This window comes from Galleria mellonella, unplaced genomic scaffold (assembly GCF_026898425.1).
Source record: "Galleria mellonella isolate WM207_F2 unplaced genomic scaffold, CSIRO_AGI_GalMel_v1 utg300, whole genome shotgun sequence".
Classification (NCBI taxonomy): Eukaryota; Metazoa; Arthropoda; class Insecta; order Lepidoptera; family Pyralidae; genus Galleria; species Galleria mellonella.
The window spans coordinates 2,663,663-2,683,120 of NW_026442068.1; the positions used below are offsets into that span (position 1 = coordinate 2,663,663).

Genomic DNA, 19,458 nt, shown 5'->3' on the forward strand with positions numbered 1-19,458 from the left:
GAGGCGACTAAGGGAAGATGGGCAGCAGCGTTCCTCTTAAAACACCATTAAAACCTAACTGCGTCTGCCAAGCCGCCTGCCATGCGTGGCAACTACTGGCAAAACCATTCTTATGGGGGAGGCCAATGTTCAGCAGTGGACAGTTAACGGCTGATATAATAATGATAATAGAAACTGGTCTACAAGAATTAAAAAATTACAGGAACTGATCATTTTTGCCAAAAAAACATGGGTCGTAAAACGACATATTATTTTGAGCCTCCCATGCTAATACAACACATCCACATTTTATAGGAAACTCGAAGTTCCAATTTCACTCTGTTTATTCTCAGGTTAAAATCAAAATCATAAATATTCTTTTAATGGAGTATTTTTTTTAATGTGTGATAATGAAATGGTAACCACGCTTGCGCTAACGGTCGGTTAACCCATCATGATAAATTCATTGGGAATTAAGTAACATGGTTTCCAGGGTGGACGAGGAGGTCAACCTGAAAATATACCCTATATTGCTAGTAATAGGGTTACTTATCTCTATTACTAAAAAATCTTTCCAACTATCCCTTTAATACTATTGTAACAGTGGAACTTAACTGAACAAATAAAGAAACATAAGTCGAAACAATACTAAATGACAATTAAAACCGCTATGTTAGAATAAGATGCTCAATAATTTTATAATATTTCTCTAATCACTTTGATTTCAACCGGCAGTTAGACCATATCCTATATTCACATAAGTATTATTACAATATACTTAGGTATCAAAATACAATCACTGACATAAAAACTGTTTTCTAATATTGTGGTTCCTTTTCTAATCCCTTAGGGATCTTAGAGTACTGCATGCGACCTTTTCTTACCTATTCTACTTTTTATTTCGTTTTCTGATTGCTAATAACACAGAGCATCCCTTGATAAATTATGTAATTAATTTTGTTACATTAACTTTTAGACTTACGCGTGTTTCATATTTTATAAGAGACAAGAATTCTTAAGAGAAAAGAAATCCCTTCCACTCAAGGTTTGCTGGAAGAGAACTCTTACAAAGTTAAGCTCGCCTGTTGTGCATCTTTATTTAATATGCATAGATTATAATAATATATTTTTTGTGTATAATAAAGTATAAATTAAAAAAAAAAGGATTATCGCCATTTACGTAAACTATGATAATTACTACTATTTCTGCTATTATTACTACCACTCATGATCACGGCCAGTGTAACCTTTTCGAAACGTCGAAATAATTCAGGTAAATTAACATTATTTACGTAAATGATCGTATTAATTTCCGTCTCTTATAAACATTAGTATTATTATAGGTATACATACATATAACTACCAACAGTACATTACTATGTTGCTATTAAGCAATAATTACCCACTAAATATCAAGTTGCATTTTGCGGGGCTTACAGCTTAACGGCATTAAATGAAAATTAATTAAAGTTTTGAACAGTTGAAATAGAATAACGAAGGATTACTAAGTGGTAGAAACGAACGTCTGGTTTTCCACTCGTTAGACGGTTTCGATCAATGATGTCAAGCAACTTTGGTTAGTTCCTCGATAGGTCGTAATTAAGGTATTCTCTGTTTCAAAGATTAAAATCATCCATCGTTCGTGCTTAACATCAATGAACTTTGCATTGAAATTGCATTATCATAAATATCAATAATAATCTATTTCAATAAAACATATTGAAAAAACAATCAAACTTGATTCATGGTAATTATTACAAAAATATTCCCTAAATGGAATTAGTAATCCCATTAAAAACATAAAGTATAAGCATAAACTACGTTCTTTTTATTTATAATCCATAGGATTAATATAATATTTTAAGACTAGATAGTAATATTTTAGACACTTTGCTTTGACTGATGCTATTGTTTCTATTATTTATTATTACAATATGTATATATATGTATGTATAATGTAAAATTTATTATGTATTATGTAGGTAATATAAGTATTACATGTTTGAATTACTGTTTTAATTAAATATTATTTATTACGTTACACCGTCAATTAAATTTTCTGTTACTTCTGTGTACGATAACGCCATATGATGTTAAGTCCGCCATTTACACTGTCTTAGTTCTATAAAATTTAATAAATAAATCAAATATAAAAAGACGCCAAGTCAAAAAACGCAGTTCTTTCATTTTATTATTATTTTTCTTAGTTATTTATAATGACTTAGCAGTTGCATGCAATATATTTTACTAATAAAATACTTTATTACAAAGTGCAATGGGTAAATTTACTTAGTAATCGAAGTAGTAAATTTTGTATTAGATTATTTCTTTATAATTATACGAGTAATTATCAACATATAATTATCATCAATTACTTGTTTATTTACATTTTTGTTAAGTTTTTCGAAACAGACTGTTCTTACTTCACTTTTTTGTCTACGTTACGCGATATCTTTCTGAAATGTGAACCAATTTTGACAATTCTTTTTACGATCGTTATAATTTACTGTGTCGATTGCAATCACGGTTGAAATCATTATTTTTATGGAACAAAACTGTTTTTTTTTTTAAATCATCGATATAAATCTAAAAGGCTGGCAGCACACTTGCAATGCGTCTGGTATTGCGGGTTCTCATGGGCGGCAGTAATCACTTATCATTAACCAGTCGCATGCTTGTATGCCGCCTTTGTAATAAAAAAAAATCGATGTAAAAACAAGAAAGGGTACGGTACGTCTGTTTGAACATGTATTTATTTGTATATGTAGGACACATCGATACATAAGTAGCAGGTATACGATGGGGCCTTGATATACAAGCCTGTTATCGATATTTACAACTTGTGTGTACGATAACTACCCTTATAAATTTCATTTCTTGTGTGTAAAAATCTGATGAAATAATAATGAAACAGTTATGCAATACGATAGAGTACAATTGATAACGTGTACATTATTTAATGAAAGCACACGAAAATATTATTTATTATTTATACTTCATTTATTTTCTTTTTACATTACAAAGTATTTATAACATTATGTTATCTTTATATTTTTCTTAAATTCTAAGTTTAATTCTTGTTTGTGTCGCAAATAAAAATTTTGTAATTTTGACAGCGAAATGATTAGTCGCAGTAATTAAACATGCTCTTAAAATGACATCGAGAAGCAAAATGTACGCATCATCACGACAGCGTATTCTCCGTTTATTTCAAACTAGCCTTTCCTACGGCATTGCCCGCTTCTATGTAGATCCAGTATATAATTCCCATTGAAACTCTTCATGAATCTGGTCTTATACTGTATTATGTACTTAAATGACAACTACGTACCTAATACCTTCAAAAGACCACCAACCAAGAATACCAAAACCAAAAATCTAAAAATTATTGTTTTGTTTTCTATTGCGTTCATAAAGCCCCCCTATAATAGTTATTACATATCTTCCATGTGACAGAGAGACAGTGACCAGTTACGATTTTATTATATGTATAGATATAGATGTTTTATCCTTTTTTTTTATTTTACTGAAAACATAAAAAAGTTAGACACCAAAACGTTCCAACTTCATTACAGTACCTATTAAGAGAAATGTATAATAATTTACCATGATCCTACTCACCTCAATCTATAAACAACCCAATACTGGGCACGGATGTTTCCCCATAAGAGGAGTGAAAAGCCGCTACTATTAGTTACTGCGCTGTCAAAGCGGCTTTATATATGGGCATAACATACGAGTATAATATAACAAACTCTTTATTGCGCACAATATAAATGAATACACAGAATATTGATATAAAATCCGTAGAATAGGTATATATATTGAATTTTCCTTTTCTTGCGCTAATGTATTTCGCTTTGTTAAGTCGCCCCTTATGACATCCTAAGGACAAAAAAAGAGTGGTGACAAATTGTATTCATCAACGTACGGATTATCATGAACTCGATGTTTCTTATCATATCACATAATTTGATCTTTATCACAATCATATTAGAACGTATACAGTTTAAAAAGGAAGTTAAAACTCTCCAAAACTGACGTTTTTATATAAAATGAATTACATAAAGTAAAGTAAGGAATATGTAAGAACAGAAGCGTTTAACAATCGATTCTCACTGCCACGTTACAGTGTTATCCAGTTTCAAAATAAGCAGAGATTGTATTTTTGTATTTTGAGTGATAGATAACTGATAGAAATACTCATATTATATTTTTTAAAATACATACATGTTATATACAGAAAAATCATACTCATAAATTTTTGTATAGTGCGGTAATCGAACACGCAACCACCGGAAGGTAAAGCAGTTTTTTTTTGATGGGTGAAAATGGTATGGTAACCCTGCCTTTTTTTTTTTTTTATACCACTGAGGTGGCAAACAAGCATACGGCCCACCTGATGGTAAGCGGTTACCGTAGCCTATGAACGCCTGCAATACCAAAGGTATTACGCGCGCGTTGCCGACCCTGAAGAAACCTCTTTACCTCCCTTTTGAAGAACCCCATATAATATATGAATATAGATGAGAATAGTTTGTCCATCATGATGAATTCATCAGGAATTAACCATGATAGTTTCCAGGGAGAACCGCGAGGAGGTCGACCTGGTTGGGTATATTGCTAGCAATAGAATAGAATAGAAAATCATTTATTCAAATAAACTTACATTCAAGCACTTTTGAAAAGTCATTACATTTTTTTTAATTTACCGCTCGTTCGGAAAGCTGTCTCATCACAAGAAGAACGAGCAAGAAACTTGCGTGATGCTCTTTTAAATAATTTTATTATTATTTTACATTTTTAAGTTATATTGTGTGAATACAAACCACCAATTAGCACTAATTCAATTAAATACTCAAAAAGAAAAAAAAATTGAATACATAACCAACTGGTTAAACAATTAATAAGAGGAAATCAGTCATAGTGATTAGAGCAGACCAGTCCCTACAAGCAGCACCCGTTCACGAGTATGACGGATGAGCCAGCCATCACTGCGCTCGACCATATTTTAGGGAGCCCAATGACCCGGCCCACCACGCCGCCGCAAGTCTGGACATTTTAGTGAGCATGACTACTCAAAACACTAGACCACGTCAAAGCTACTCACAATTGCCATCTGATAGTTATAGTATTCACATTTTACATAAGAATGCATGCGGCAATTAATACAAAAAACCGCTACGCTTTCATATTTCTAAAATTAATCAATTATATATATATATATATATATATATGATATATATATATATATATATATATATATATATATATCTTATGCAATTACCATAGAATGAATTACTGATTTTGTGCAGACGGCATTTAGGTAAAATAAGCTTATTTATATTGCGTAAGTTTCTACTTGTACAGTCTTTGAGTTTTTTAAAACTCGCTAAGTTCTTCCGTGTATACATAATATTTTCATAAATATTGTGAATAACTGTGAGGATATAGTCTTTAAAGCACTGACGTAATGACTCTCTTGAACCCATACCATAAATAGAACGTATGGCTCTCTTTTGTAAAACAAATATAGTATTTATATCGGCTGCTTTACCCCACAGCAGTATGCCATAAGACATTATGCTATGGAAATAACTAAAATATACAAGTTTAGCCGTCGCCACGTCTGTTAATTGCCTAATTCTTCTAATTGCATATGCAGCAGAACTGAGTCTACTGGCCAATTTTTAAATATGGGGCCCCCAATGAGATTCTCAGTCTCTACTACTAACAATCCCTTTCCCCCCAGGTAAAGCAGTTGGTTAAATCGCTTCACCAATAATATTTGAATATCATATCATCATCATATCAGCCGTTAACTGTCCACTGCTAAACATAGGCCCTCCCCATAAAGGGGGGTTTGCCAGTAGTTGCCACGCTTGCTAGGCGAATTTTGATGATGTTTTAAGAGGACAGCTGCTGTCTATCCCTCGCCTATTAAGTTTTTTTATACAACTTAGAATGGCAAATAAGCTGACGGCCCACCTGATGGAAAGCGGTAACCATCGCCTATAGACATGAGCAGTACCATGTACATAACAGAGTATACTGTTCGCCCATGATACCCCCCATGCGTTGCCATTCCTGAGGACTCAGATGTTATTCCTCTGTACCCTGTAAATTCACGCCATATCCCACCCTTCAAACCGAAACACAGTCATGCAAATACAACTGCTTCACGGTAGAAACACGAATGGGACAGAGGTATTCAAGCAATCGACTTTTGTACAAAGTCTCCCTCTGGTAAAAGTTCCCTTAGTCGCCTCTTACGACACACACGGGAAAAGAAATAGTGTCACATTCTATACTAGGACTACACGACAAGCTAATCATCATATATGCGATATAAGAAATCATTTAAATGAAGAGAAGATATAAAAATATATCTACTTGTATAATGAATTATAAATTTTCTGAACCTTTATTTCATCCGAAGTTCAAAGGTTACCATTATTAATGATACACCTACATAATAAACGTTTAACAGGAAATGACCTACATAACTACTGTATCTTTGATCTCAATTCATTATGTAGATACTATTTGAACTTTCACAACCTTTTCCTTACTGAAAGGATTTTTTTCAACTTAGCGGAAGTAACCCACAAATGCAAATTGCACAAAAACAAACCACAATGAGCGTAGATTCTATCTACTACAAACGGCTTGTTATTACAGAATTACTTTGAAAGAAGAAAGATAATTAAGTATAATAAAAAATGAATATATCCGCTATTCTATGCAAAGGATTGCCGCGAACGTTAACAATCCAATTAAAATTTCATAGAGTTATTCTATGTACGAAATACGAACCGAGCGTAATGCAGTGTTTTTAGAATTTTTATCCGAAACTAGCTTTTTGCCCGCGACTTCGTACACGTAAATTAACTAATAAATGGTGTGTCTTGATAACAAATATACTAGATTTTAATTTAAACCTTCAAGAAAAAAACTGTGAAATTCGTATTCAATTTAATGCAGTAGCTTTTGTGTGCTGCCAGAACAAACCTACAGACAGACATACAAAATTTCTAAAAAATATTTTTTTTCCTTCTATTGCTCTTATTAAGACTTCTTATATTTAATATTATTGTTTCAGTCGTTATCTGCCCACTGCTAGACATAAGCCTTGCCATAAGGGGACTTTTGCCAGTAATTGCCACACTTGGCAGACGGGTTGACAACCGCAGTTAAACTTTTAGATCTTTTAAGAGGAACGCTGCTGCCCATCCCTCGCCCTCTCTTAGTCGCCTCTTACGACACCCACGGGAAAGGAAGCGGTGGCCCATTCCATGCGGGGCACACACGGCGTCTCATATTAATTTTTCTTAAATATCAACCAAATACAAACTTTATCTAGTCACAACTTTATTATATATGTATTATAAATAATTGGTTGCCTTGTAATATGGAGATGGCACTGGTGACTTGTAACACAGGTTCCTCTAAACCTACCGCAAGCACCAGTCTCTCACAAAATGGTATCAAATTACCTCATGTTGTTACTTTATTCTACCTTTTGTGAAGAGAAAATAAACCATTCATTCATTCATTCATTCATTCATATTAGTAAGATATAATATTGGTGGTTTATTCTAAATAAAATGGTATATTACACATTCTCCTTACGGCTTCTTACCACCTATTTCACATAAATTGTTTATGCGAATAAATTGATTGATTAATGTTTACGTATACTTACTGAAGAATAAATTCTTACGTATACCTATAGTTAACAACTCATTATCGTCTCTCAGGACTCTTCTATAAGAGCTATTTTCATAGTAAACTATTATCATGATGGCCGGTCAGTTTGGTATTTCGTTTACTTTCTCTTTTTTCGCAGTGGAGTATTATTTACTTTATTGTCATAAACGCCTGTTACTATTTTATAGAGATGAAAAAGTGATTCCAAATTGTATTCTTTCTTACCCCATCATCACACGAAGCCAGCGATTAGTTTATTTGTAAATCTGTACATGTAATCTACATCAATTTTAAATTTTTATTGTTACGAGTATAAAGTTTAAGTTCATACATTTGAATGTATGAACATTTGATGCTTGAGCATTCATACTTGATTTACTCTTACACTAAACTACTAACATTACACAATAATAAATTTCATATTTATCCAAAATGCACAACAAACTTAATAATCATTTATATCTAGATTAAAAAAAAATTTTATTAAAAACCTAAGACTAACCTAATTGAATTAGGTTAGTCTTAGGTTTTTAATAAAATTTTTTTTGTATAATTATATAAAATTTTTTATGTTGGCTGACAAATTGTTTTTCAAACTACTTTTAAAAAAGGGGGTTTTACACCGAGTGTATACCAAGCCAGCATGGTAACGTTATGTTATAGCACCCTCTTATAGGAAGACACTTGGGCTCAGTAATAGTTAGTGGTTTGTTAATTATAATAATATATTCTAATCTATTTTTTATTATAGCACGACTTGTGTCCACACCATCCTGAATAAACACAGGAACAATATGGATCATGAATGCGATCAACCGAAAAGGGAATGTTCTTATATAATAGCTATACATATATGTAAAACTGTGTTTCTTAATTTGTTGCCTTTTAACGGCTCGACCAATCACAAAAATTTACGTACTTGTAACATTTTATCCCGATCAATCTATCACAACACACGTGGTCGAAATAACCAGCTCGATACTTCGAGTAGCTATGATATCAAACAAGTCCTCGGTTACTTACTAGCGTGATATTTACAAGGGTGTTGAATTGCAATCTACATTTTAAACCATCGACTTTCTGACCAGAATCGATAATAAGTATTATATAGAAGATCGGCCCCGTAAATCAGTTTCGGGAGTGGCATGGCATGGGTCGATGGGGGTTTGGGGGTGTTGCGCGGCGTCGCGGCGGTGCGGGACGTACGTGCGTCATTCTGATCGATGCAGCACTTGTTGCCGCGTTCAACAGGCACGAAATACCTATTTGTACACGTTCGCACCAGATGCCCGAGGGTCCACGACGCTGTCAGAATACCTCTGTCATATCATGACTCGATCAGGTCCATCTAGGGTTGTCGAAGGTGTCAAGAGGTACATATACTCCATTTATGGTACCAAAAATAAGTTATAAAAAAATATATAAATATGTTTTTTTTTATTTAATAATGCGTTTTATCAATTACGGAATACTTCCAACATCATAAACCTCCGGAGTTTCCTGAATGCCTTAGTGTTTTAGAAAGACGATAGGAAATCTGCCGAGTATTACTGCTGTCTTACTAAAATATAGTCAATTTTATTTATTTCTCTAACAGTATAATAATAATATCTGGGCGTAACCAAAATACGAGTATATTTGACAACCCTATGTGCAGCGAAAGGAAATTGTTACTCTGTACCGAAGTGTACCGCCCTCTACGAGTTGCTCGGAACAAAGTTTAAATTTTCACTTTTATTTACTTTGTATACAAAAATTTACTTACAGTTTTAATCTTAAACATGGATAATTTACAACGCAGAGCTTATCTCTAAAATGAAATTTCTTGTTCATTCTGCCTACAAACCGCGAGTTTATTAGACGTGTTTATAATTACATTGTGTATACATATTATATGTAGTTCGGTATACAGGCCATTACTTGATTAACATTTCTAAAGATGTATACAGCGAGGTTGTTTATAAATTTCAATCATATATTTTCCGCTTCGTGTATCTCTATCTCGCGAACAACAAATTAACTAACTTTATTACAACTTCGAATAGACAAAAATGGTAATTATAAAAATAAAGAGTGCAGTAGGTTCAGTTCCACTAGATTGAGTCATGAAGCTGTTTGTCGGATGGCAAAAGTCAAAAATCCCTTTGAATTACTATTCATTCATTTTCAAATCACATAAAATAATAAATAAGCTAAAACAATATAATCAAACATAAAATTAATTATCTACTTTCTATTTACTATTACGTTTCATATACATATATATATATATATATATATATTATTATAATTCGTTATAAATGTATAAATATATATAATCTCTCTAGGTGAATCAATAAGCCATAATCAATCCATCTCAGTATCAAACCACCATAGACATTACGGTGATAAATAGCTAGCGTAAACCGATAGCGCACAGCTTTATATCGCGTAAACCATAAACAACACTGAAAAAAAAACACGAACACCACAAAACTGTCTCTCAGAGTTTCTAAGGCTTTTTTTTATGGATGATGGTAGCTCCGCGTGCGCTAACAGTATACGCTGGCAAGGCACTAGTGAGGGATTATAGGTAAGAATGAAAAGGCAGCTCAGTTAGCCCATCGTGAGGAATACACCTAGACTTCAGCACGATAATTTTCAGAGGGGACCACGTGGAGGTTAACTTGACAGGATATATTGTTAGTAATGATACTGATAGTCTGCATTACTGACAATTCCCCCTCTCTATGTACGAAGGTTTACTGGATTTTTTGTACCATCCAATGCACGAATCTAAATACTATTTGGAAATTCAGAAGTGTGTCCTGTCGTCCGATTTTCGTTTCACCTACCCCAGTCAAGCGTTTTCCGATTAAGCTGTCACCGCTTTATTGAATGACGGCCATGTACTTGTTAAATAATTTACATATTAAACAATATCCGAAGTCCATATCTATAAGCACTAATTACCACTTTCCATCAGATAGCCTATTTTATCATTTTCATCTATAACATAAAAAGACGAGACTAAATAAACGCTTATTGTCTTAGTCATAATAATTACAACCTCCTACAAACCTATTTTAAGCATTGAAATGTTTTGTCATTATTTAGTACATTGGAATTTTAGCATAAAAGAAAAAGACAAAACATTTCAATAGCTAAAATACATAGGTATATGAGATGTTTGACGTTTTTATGAATAAGAGGATTAATGTCTAACTATATCCAACAGGAAAGAATATGATTAATTTACATATAGGTATAGACATAATTTGTGAAAATTATGTTTTGTTTATGTTTTTTTTTTTTAATAGAAAATATAAAGAGAAGATTATATCAGTAGATAAATAAAACGAGACACATATTGGTAATTTAAGTGCGTAAAATGTTGTAATAAGCTTCTGTTCGTAAACCATTCGGACTATTGATAAATTTATAACATTACCAAGGTTTTGCATTTTTTTATTAATCGCTAATGGAATGTTATATTGTGGCATAGGCGTTTGTCTAAAATTAGATTGATATTACACAGACATAGATGATATATAGAAGACGCAATTCGGGAAAATTATATATATATATTTTTCTGTTTATATATCTATGTCAAAAGTATCTATATAAAATTTTCTATGTATGTATCTATATAAAAACTATTTATACACATCAAAAGCTCTTTCATGGCAACCCTTATTTAAAATACTACCTATAATTCTGTTTCTTTCAATGTTCTAGCCTTTTTTTCAATATAAATTTCATGTAATAATCATAGAACAAGAAATGGCATTCAAAAACACATGCAGTTGTGATATCTATTTAAGTGTATATCTATGTACACTTGATACTACCCAACAAATAAATAATATGGATAATATGTGGAGCTTCAAACGTTGATTGATTACTGACGTTGTACGGTATCGAGGAGACAAGTTTCCTTCCAGATGATTGCCTCCTATGAGACAATATAGCTCTTTGCATGATAATATTCACTGAGCAGATCTGACGAGGAATTCCATTTTATAAGGCTTTAGCGTGAATATTGGTTTGACAGTTATGAACGACTATACGTATGTGTATACATTAATAATCATATAATATGCAAAACATCTCCAAGTTTAATATTAATTTCTTTATAACACAGGCAAATAGGTAGACTGATGATAAAATGAATGGCAAAAGGTGAATGATCGAAGGTGGACTAAGATCCTATCTTTAATTATTCACTTAAAGACGCAGTAATAATATAATATACGTCACCAGTTTTATTACATTCTCAGGTTCTATTAGATCCTGAGAATGTAATAAAAGAGGTTTACCAGAGGGAGACTTTGTACAAAAGTCGTTTGCTTGTGTACCTCTGTCCCATTCGCATTTCTACCGTGAAGCAGTTGTGTTTGCATGACTGTGTTTTGGTTTCAAAGGTGGAATATGGCAGTGAATTTACTGAGTACAAAGGAATTACACCTGAATCCTCATGAATGGCAACGCATGGGCGAAACAGTATACTCTGTTATGTCCATGGTACTACTCATGTCTATAGGCGAGGGTTACCACTTTCCATCAGGTGGGCCGTCAGCTTGTTTGCCATTCTAAATTGCAAAAAAAAGGTGAAAAAGAAACAAGCTATTAATTATGGTACTACTTATATGAATTCTAGCTATTTCCGCGATTTCGTTTTCATGACCGGAATAAATGTAGCCTATTTCCTTATCTATCCCAAATAGTACACTAAATTTCATAACGATTATGGCACTAAAAGGCAACGAAAAACAAATTTTGTTTTTACGTTAATTTACTAATACTTTAGTTTTAATAATTTAATAATAATTTAAATTACTGTTAATTTAGTGAGTATATTCTCTTATATTTCTTGATACAGGACATTGCAGGGTAAATGTAGTAGGTTCAAGACTGGCTTCTCATAATACATAATATTTTCACTTAAGGAGTAGCCTATTTATTTATTTACAACCAGTTATACCACTTTCGCACTAGTAAACATAATATAAGGACATATAACTTTCTTGGTAAGCAAAGAGTAAACATCTCCAAGTGCCCACTGTCCGAACAACTCGGCAGCGTATTCAAACATACAAATGAAGGGAATGTATTACAATCGAACCTTTGTTGTCGTAGCCCCACTCGTTCCCAATACAAATACATTACACTGTTTCGGCCGGCTGTTTGTTTCAAGCTCAGTGAATTTTCCCTGTTTCTTTGAAACTTCATATCGGGTGAAATCGCTGACTAAACTAACTTTGTATACTAACTAGAGCTATCGATAAATTTGCTTACGTAAACGGTGAATATTTTAACTCCGTATAAAGTAAAAGTAATATACACAGAAGTCCAAAATAAAAGAAACTTTTTCATAATAAATTTACTCTCGATTCAGTAAATACTCTCAGACGAGTATTGGTAGTCAATACAAAAATTCCCAGTAAAATTTCATACGTCTTTGGAAAAACAATATTTCAATATGGAAAAATCAAAAGTTACTGTACTTAGTTTTATATATTTACATTTTAACTACATGCCCTTTGGCGTAGACTTTAGTTACAATGTTAGATTTTTTAAAATTAATCAATAGGGAAGTTTGGTACATTTTTTATTTTGTGCTTTCCTATTTGGAACCACTTGGGCTATAATTAATAAATTTTTATACCGTCAAATTCAAAATAATATTACTATGGTATTGCATGTGAGTTTAGTCGAAACTTACCATATTTCTGATGAGACTTTACGATATTAGCAATTTAATCACAGAATACTATTATAATTACAAGAATTAATGACATAACAGTGAAAAATAGCAGAATTAATGTCAAAATAACTAACATTATTTAAATATTATACAAGAAATAGATGTTACCTTACGGAACTCCATATCATTGGTTATTTAATTAGAATTATTTTGTTTAATTCCGCTACCATTACAATGTATGTGACGGCCAACACTCGAAGATTGACCACCTCGTTTAGAGTTGAAACACGTGTCGCAAAATGTGCGTGGACGAAATGGCGGTCGGAAATTAAGAACTAATATGGAAGGTTGTAGAACTTCTAGTAATAATGATAATGTCAAAATAAATGTCACTCTTCGAGTATTAACAGTCACACACGTCCTAATGGTAGCGACATTAAACAAAATAATTATAATCAATTAACCAGTAATTTATTTAAATTCTAGTTTGAAACTGAAAATACGCAATACCCGATATCTTTAGTATGTGTAATCGTAGAAACATTAATAATGTAAATGCGTTTGACGTCACTATACCCAAATAGTTACACTGTCGACTAAATTTGCTACATTTAACAAAGAACTCGCCTCAGAGCTATTTAAATATTCAAACATATCAAGACTGAGGAAACGACAATATGTCAGCTAATCCTTAACGCTAATTTACTTCGGCTTCACATATAAAAGATGCATTATGGATAAGATCTTAACTGCCAGTTGATAGGATATATTTATTTGAAAATTCTTGTGGTATTCTAATTCACTGATTGCATTTTTTACTTATTAATGAATTTGAAATTAATATAAACTCTTTATTGTTTCTTTCAAAAAAAGATACAATTACATAAAAATATGTACACAAAAATATCACAATTATAAGAAGAACGATAGAGTCAACAATAGACAGCCTTATTGCTAAATAATCTCTGTTAAAATCTCCTTTATTTTTTTTAACAGAGGGAGACTTTGTACAAAAGTCGTTTGCTTAGGTACCTCTGTTCCATTCGTGTTTCAACCGTGAAGCAGTTGTGTTTGCATGGCTGTATTTCGGTTTGAAGGGTGGGATATGGCGTGAATTTACTGGGTACAGAGGTATAACATCTTAGTCCACAGGAATGACAACGCATGCGGGGTATCATGGATGAAACAATATACTCTATTATGTCCATGGTACTGTTTTTGTCTATAGGCGATAGTTGCCACATTCCGTCAGGTGGACCGTCAACTTGTTTGCCATTCTAGTTGAATAAAAAAATATTTAAATATCTAGTCCAATTTAGTACTGCTGTTTTAGTGTTGCTTTTTTCTTTAATTTTTACCCGCAACTTCGACCACCTCACCGGATATGTTCACTGTGCCGGATAGTAAAAAAAAGTAGCCTATGTCCTTTTTCATCCTATATAGTACTTATATCTATACCAAATTTACATTATTTAAGCTATAAAGCGCTTAAGCTATAAGGTAACAAACAAACTTACTTTCTCATTTCTAATATTAATAAGGAATATTTTATTATTGGATGTTATACAAATTAGTATTTTCAATACAACATCCGCAGAGCAATGAAAAAAGAAGCTAAATATGCATGTATGTTCATTAAGAATTCAGTATCAAATCCAAACAATAGGTTAATTCACGCGGATAAAACTGTTTAAATAAGTATTGGACATTCCCGAACTATTTCATAAATTAGCAGAGTTTACGATTCTGTCCGTTAAATTCTAACTCAAATCACCTTTATTCAAATAAACTAATTTACAAGCTCTTTTAAATCTGAATCTTTTTTTCTGAATTTACTGCAAGGTTCGGAAAATTGTCATTTATTTATTTATTATTTATTTATTTATAGGATTACCAACATAAGATACAGCTACAATAAAGCCAAATTTTAATAAAATACACTGGCAGATCAGATCTCACTGTTCTTACATTTATAGAGATCATTTGCTGAGAAGAAACCACAAGAAACTCAACAGTTCTAAACTCTTATTTTCGGTTAACATTATGTACAACAACAAACAACAACAAATTACATGCTCATTAAAAAGCCTATACATAAAATCGACTGTGTAAATATTCTATGACTAAAATTACATATCCATTAAAAAGTTTGTTCATAATTGACTAACTATGTACATAATACCTTCATTGAAGTTTCAAAATAAACGTGTATTTTCCTTTAAAAGTAGTTTTCCTAAAGCAATTGTTCTAAGTAAAATATCAATCATGGGTAAAGATAGATAGCAGGGAATTGAGTGACAGGCTTAATGTCCGATATCCGCGGTCGCCGCCTAACAATACCACTACCGGGGGGCTTGTATCCGACCACTTCATTCATTATTTATAAGCATAATTGCTCGCTACTGTAAACACTGTACCTTTATACTAGATTTTATAGTGCTGAATATATTATATTATTCAGTAACAATACCCGACGACCTTGGGTGTAGCGATTTAATAATTCTTCCGATAGTTGCCAATACAATCTCGTTTACATATAAAAATATCATAAATATGATTTTGTGATTTCGTGTCGTTTTAAATATATCTTTATGATAATAATAAAATCTAGTGTATGTTTTTCTTGGTACACTATCTAGAAGTAATCCATTTAATTGGTATTTTACTTCTGTAATCCACCCGTACGAAGTAGCGGGCGAAAGCTAGTATTATCCTTAACTAATATTATAAATGGAAAAGTGTTTGTTTGTTACGCTTTTACGTCTTACACTTCACGCTTATTTGTCTAACTTGCATATAAAAAGTCTAAACCGCAGAATCAATTATAATGAAGTTGGGAGACGGTTATAGGCGACTTTTTCTCCCGGTCAGTAAACACATATCGGTCACGCGGACAAAGTCACGGGTAAAAATTAGAATAGAATATTCTACATATCATAAATATTCTACAATTCAACTAAAGGTTTCTATGAAATACTTGAAGTATATTTTGTATAGTTACAAACATATACGCTCATGACTATGCTAATCGATAATCCATAATACAGCCACCTCTAGGTAATGTTTATATGAATATTAACACGCGATATAAAACGATCCAATGTGTTATTACCTCAGTCCGTTTTGGTAATTGAATTTCAGAACTAGCTGCGAAATTGACGTTCAATAAAGGCAAGAGAACGAACTAACAAATAAAATAACTTTATGAAAATTATAGTTTTATACTGTTTTTTAATCAAATAACGTTAGGATATTGTTTTTTTTTTAATTATTAGTAGCAATCCGCCTCGGCTTCGCACCAGTAGATAAATAGTAAGATAAATTAGTATTTACCATTATCTTTAATGTAATAAATTTTGATACTTAACACTATGGATTACATTACTGTAATTTTAGTATGGCTCTCCAGTTCTTTTTTTAATATATATATATATATATATATATATATATATATATATATATATATATATATATATATATATATATATACGACTATGACGATATAGATTCTAGTTTAGTCGCTACTAATGTAACTTTCCGTAGGTGACATTTCTTTTGAAATCAGATAATTAAATCCATCTTTATGATTTTAATATATAAATAGTAAATCCTTAGTAAACTGAAAATTTATTCAATAATATTGGACTGGATAAACCACTGTGTGTAATACCAATTAATATAACTCTCACGCATATTCTATTAGATTATTCCCTGTTCCAACTCTAGTTACCTATCTATGTTCACATAAATACTTTTAGAATGTAAAACTAAATATCAATAGTTTTTATTCTCTATCCTTATTGACAAAATTCCCCCGAAAAACGATTAATCTTAGCCTTATTAAAATAATGTCGCGTGCGGTTTCCAAGATCCATGCTCCTCCATGACCTTCCTTACCTGTTGCTTACGCCCAGAGAAAGTGACGCGGCGAAAATGCGCCGTCGTGCGTCGCCCTCCGGGTTACCAGTCTTCACCGAAATCCGGTATATTAGGAAAATGTTTGTGCCTACAATGTATTTCTCTACTGATAACGCAAAAAAAATTATTGCAAATAATTTAAAATAAATTCGTTTAATTCAAATGACACCCGGCCTGGGAGTCAAACCGATAAAATAAATTAAATATCTATTTTTTTTATTTAAATATCTATCAAAGGTCATAGAATTTTTACTAAAATAAAATAAATAATAATATATATATAATAAGAAACTCTTTATAATATTATTACATTAGTATTGGACAATCTTTATAACATTAGTACTGGACATGTGGGTTTGTAATTTATTATTTTTACTACAAATTGAATAAACAGCGTAATATCAAAAGCCGTTTGCTAACCGTCTTATATCGACTTCTATTTATTACCTACACAGAACGAGAGCAATTACACTGATAGGCTTTCAGCTTGCTATAAACGCTTGCACTAGTTACGCACCGTAAACATCTACGTAAATTGGAAGCACACGTTGAAAGCACACCAATGTATTACACTCATTTGGTCTTAAATTGTGTATCGTATCTGATCAAAACATCATTACACGGATGGGTACATTCCAAACGAGACAACCGTAGCCTAATATGGGGTAAGGTCGTATAAGGACGGCATGTTGGCAACACAGGGTGCCCGGGCGGCTTCAGTCTGCGCGAGCTTTCAGCCGCGCTGACCGCTTCGGCACGGCTAGTCTTAGTGATAAGTGATAATAATACCGCACACCAATAACCATATATAACCTTATACGTGTGTTGAATATATGTTGTACTATTTCACCTTCTTCCAATTAGTGCCCAAATTACTTTTAAAAGACTTCGAATACTGTAGTGTTCAAAGTGATAATTGACGATCCGCATATTTTAAAGTATTTAGAGTTATTTATTTATATATATAAATAATTAAAAATATCTCCTCTTACTTTTACACATATTATATTCGGCTTATAATTATATATATAATATTTTATATGACATTTATTACCCCCATTTAATTCTAATACAAGTAAACCCCAGTATGAATACTACCTACTACTCGTGTAATACGTTCAAAATTCTAAAATAAATTTCTTTCGATTAAATATATATATATACAGAAATAAATACTACTGTAATACAATTTAACGTTCTAGTCCTCAACATTAATAAATCCTTTGCTGATAGAATCACAGTCCATAGCTCTACGTGAAAATTTAAATAAATTCGCTATCTCGCCAGATTATCTATCCCAAGAGAATAGTCTCGACGCAACAGTTAGCCCATTACCCTGTGTCAGCAGACCCCACGTTCCGACTTCAACTATTGTATGTATTCCGTTAATCCAATCTATCACGATCTATAACACTTATTTCCCATTACAAATAGCAGATTCTTGATATAATATGAAAACGTTTCTTTATACGTCATATACGTGTAACAAACTTCTATATGATATACACGCTTAATTTTAGATAAAACGCTGCTGCTCCTTGCTTAAAGAGAAGACGTCTTACGGGAGTGCTTTGATTTAGAGCGTCGCGTAATTAAAATTCTGTCAGAGTGTAATTAGATTTATGATGCTTTCAGTACCCATTCATTGAGTCCATTTACTGCAGAAGATTATACTTTATAATTTTATACGTAGAACGTCGAATTATGTACGTTAACGTTATTGATTCTTTAGTATTTATCGTTTTTATTTTTGGCGCCCAACGTGGGGCTAAACAATCGGCCTTCACTAAACAAATAATGCTGAATACGTGAGAATAACACGTCACCAGTGGCTTTTACCTGCGTCATGGTGATAATAGAATAAAATATTAAATCAATATCGATAATTACTTAAACTTCTAGTCTCTATATTATTTCGGGTGCTTAGCTTCTGAATGGTATTTTTTGTGTTCTTATTTTAGACCTAACATTAATGTACATGGACATCACGGAATATACTGTGTTGTGTATATCCTTAAAGTTAACGTGGTCATTCTTTATGACAAAAAAATATGATCGTTCGAACTTCAGCTATATTTAATCACATAATTAAATTCATAAATTTTATTAATTTTAACTTTTTTACTGTAACCACTTTTTTTTATATTGTAGAAAAACATTAATAT

General features: G+C 32.1%; 1 protein-coding gene across 3 annotated transcripts in view; it reads left to right on the forward strand.

Moving 5' to 3' along the window:
* LOC113523473 (synaptotagmin-5-like) overlaps positions 1 to 19,458 on the forward strand; it is a 55,857-nt gene that overhangs the window by 11,331 nt on the left and 25,068 nt on the right. Inside the window, exon 1 of one of the 3 annotated variants that reach the window (XM_052895605.1) lies at positions 18,021 to 18,113. The exons of 1 other annotated variant lie outside the window; for it this stretch is intronic. The gene's annotated coding sequence lies outside the window, so the exon portion shown is untranslated. Of the gene's footprint in view, positions 1 to 18,020; positions 18,232 to 19,458 lie in introns of those variants that run through there. One more of the 3 variants, XM_052895603.1, reaches the window with a different exon arrangement.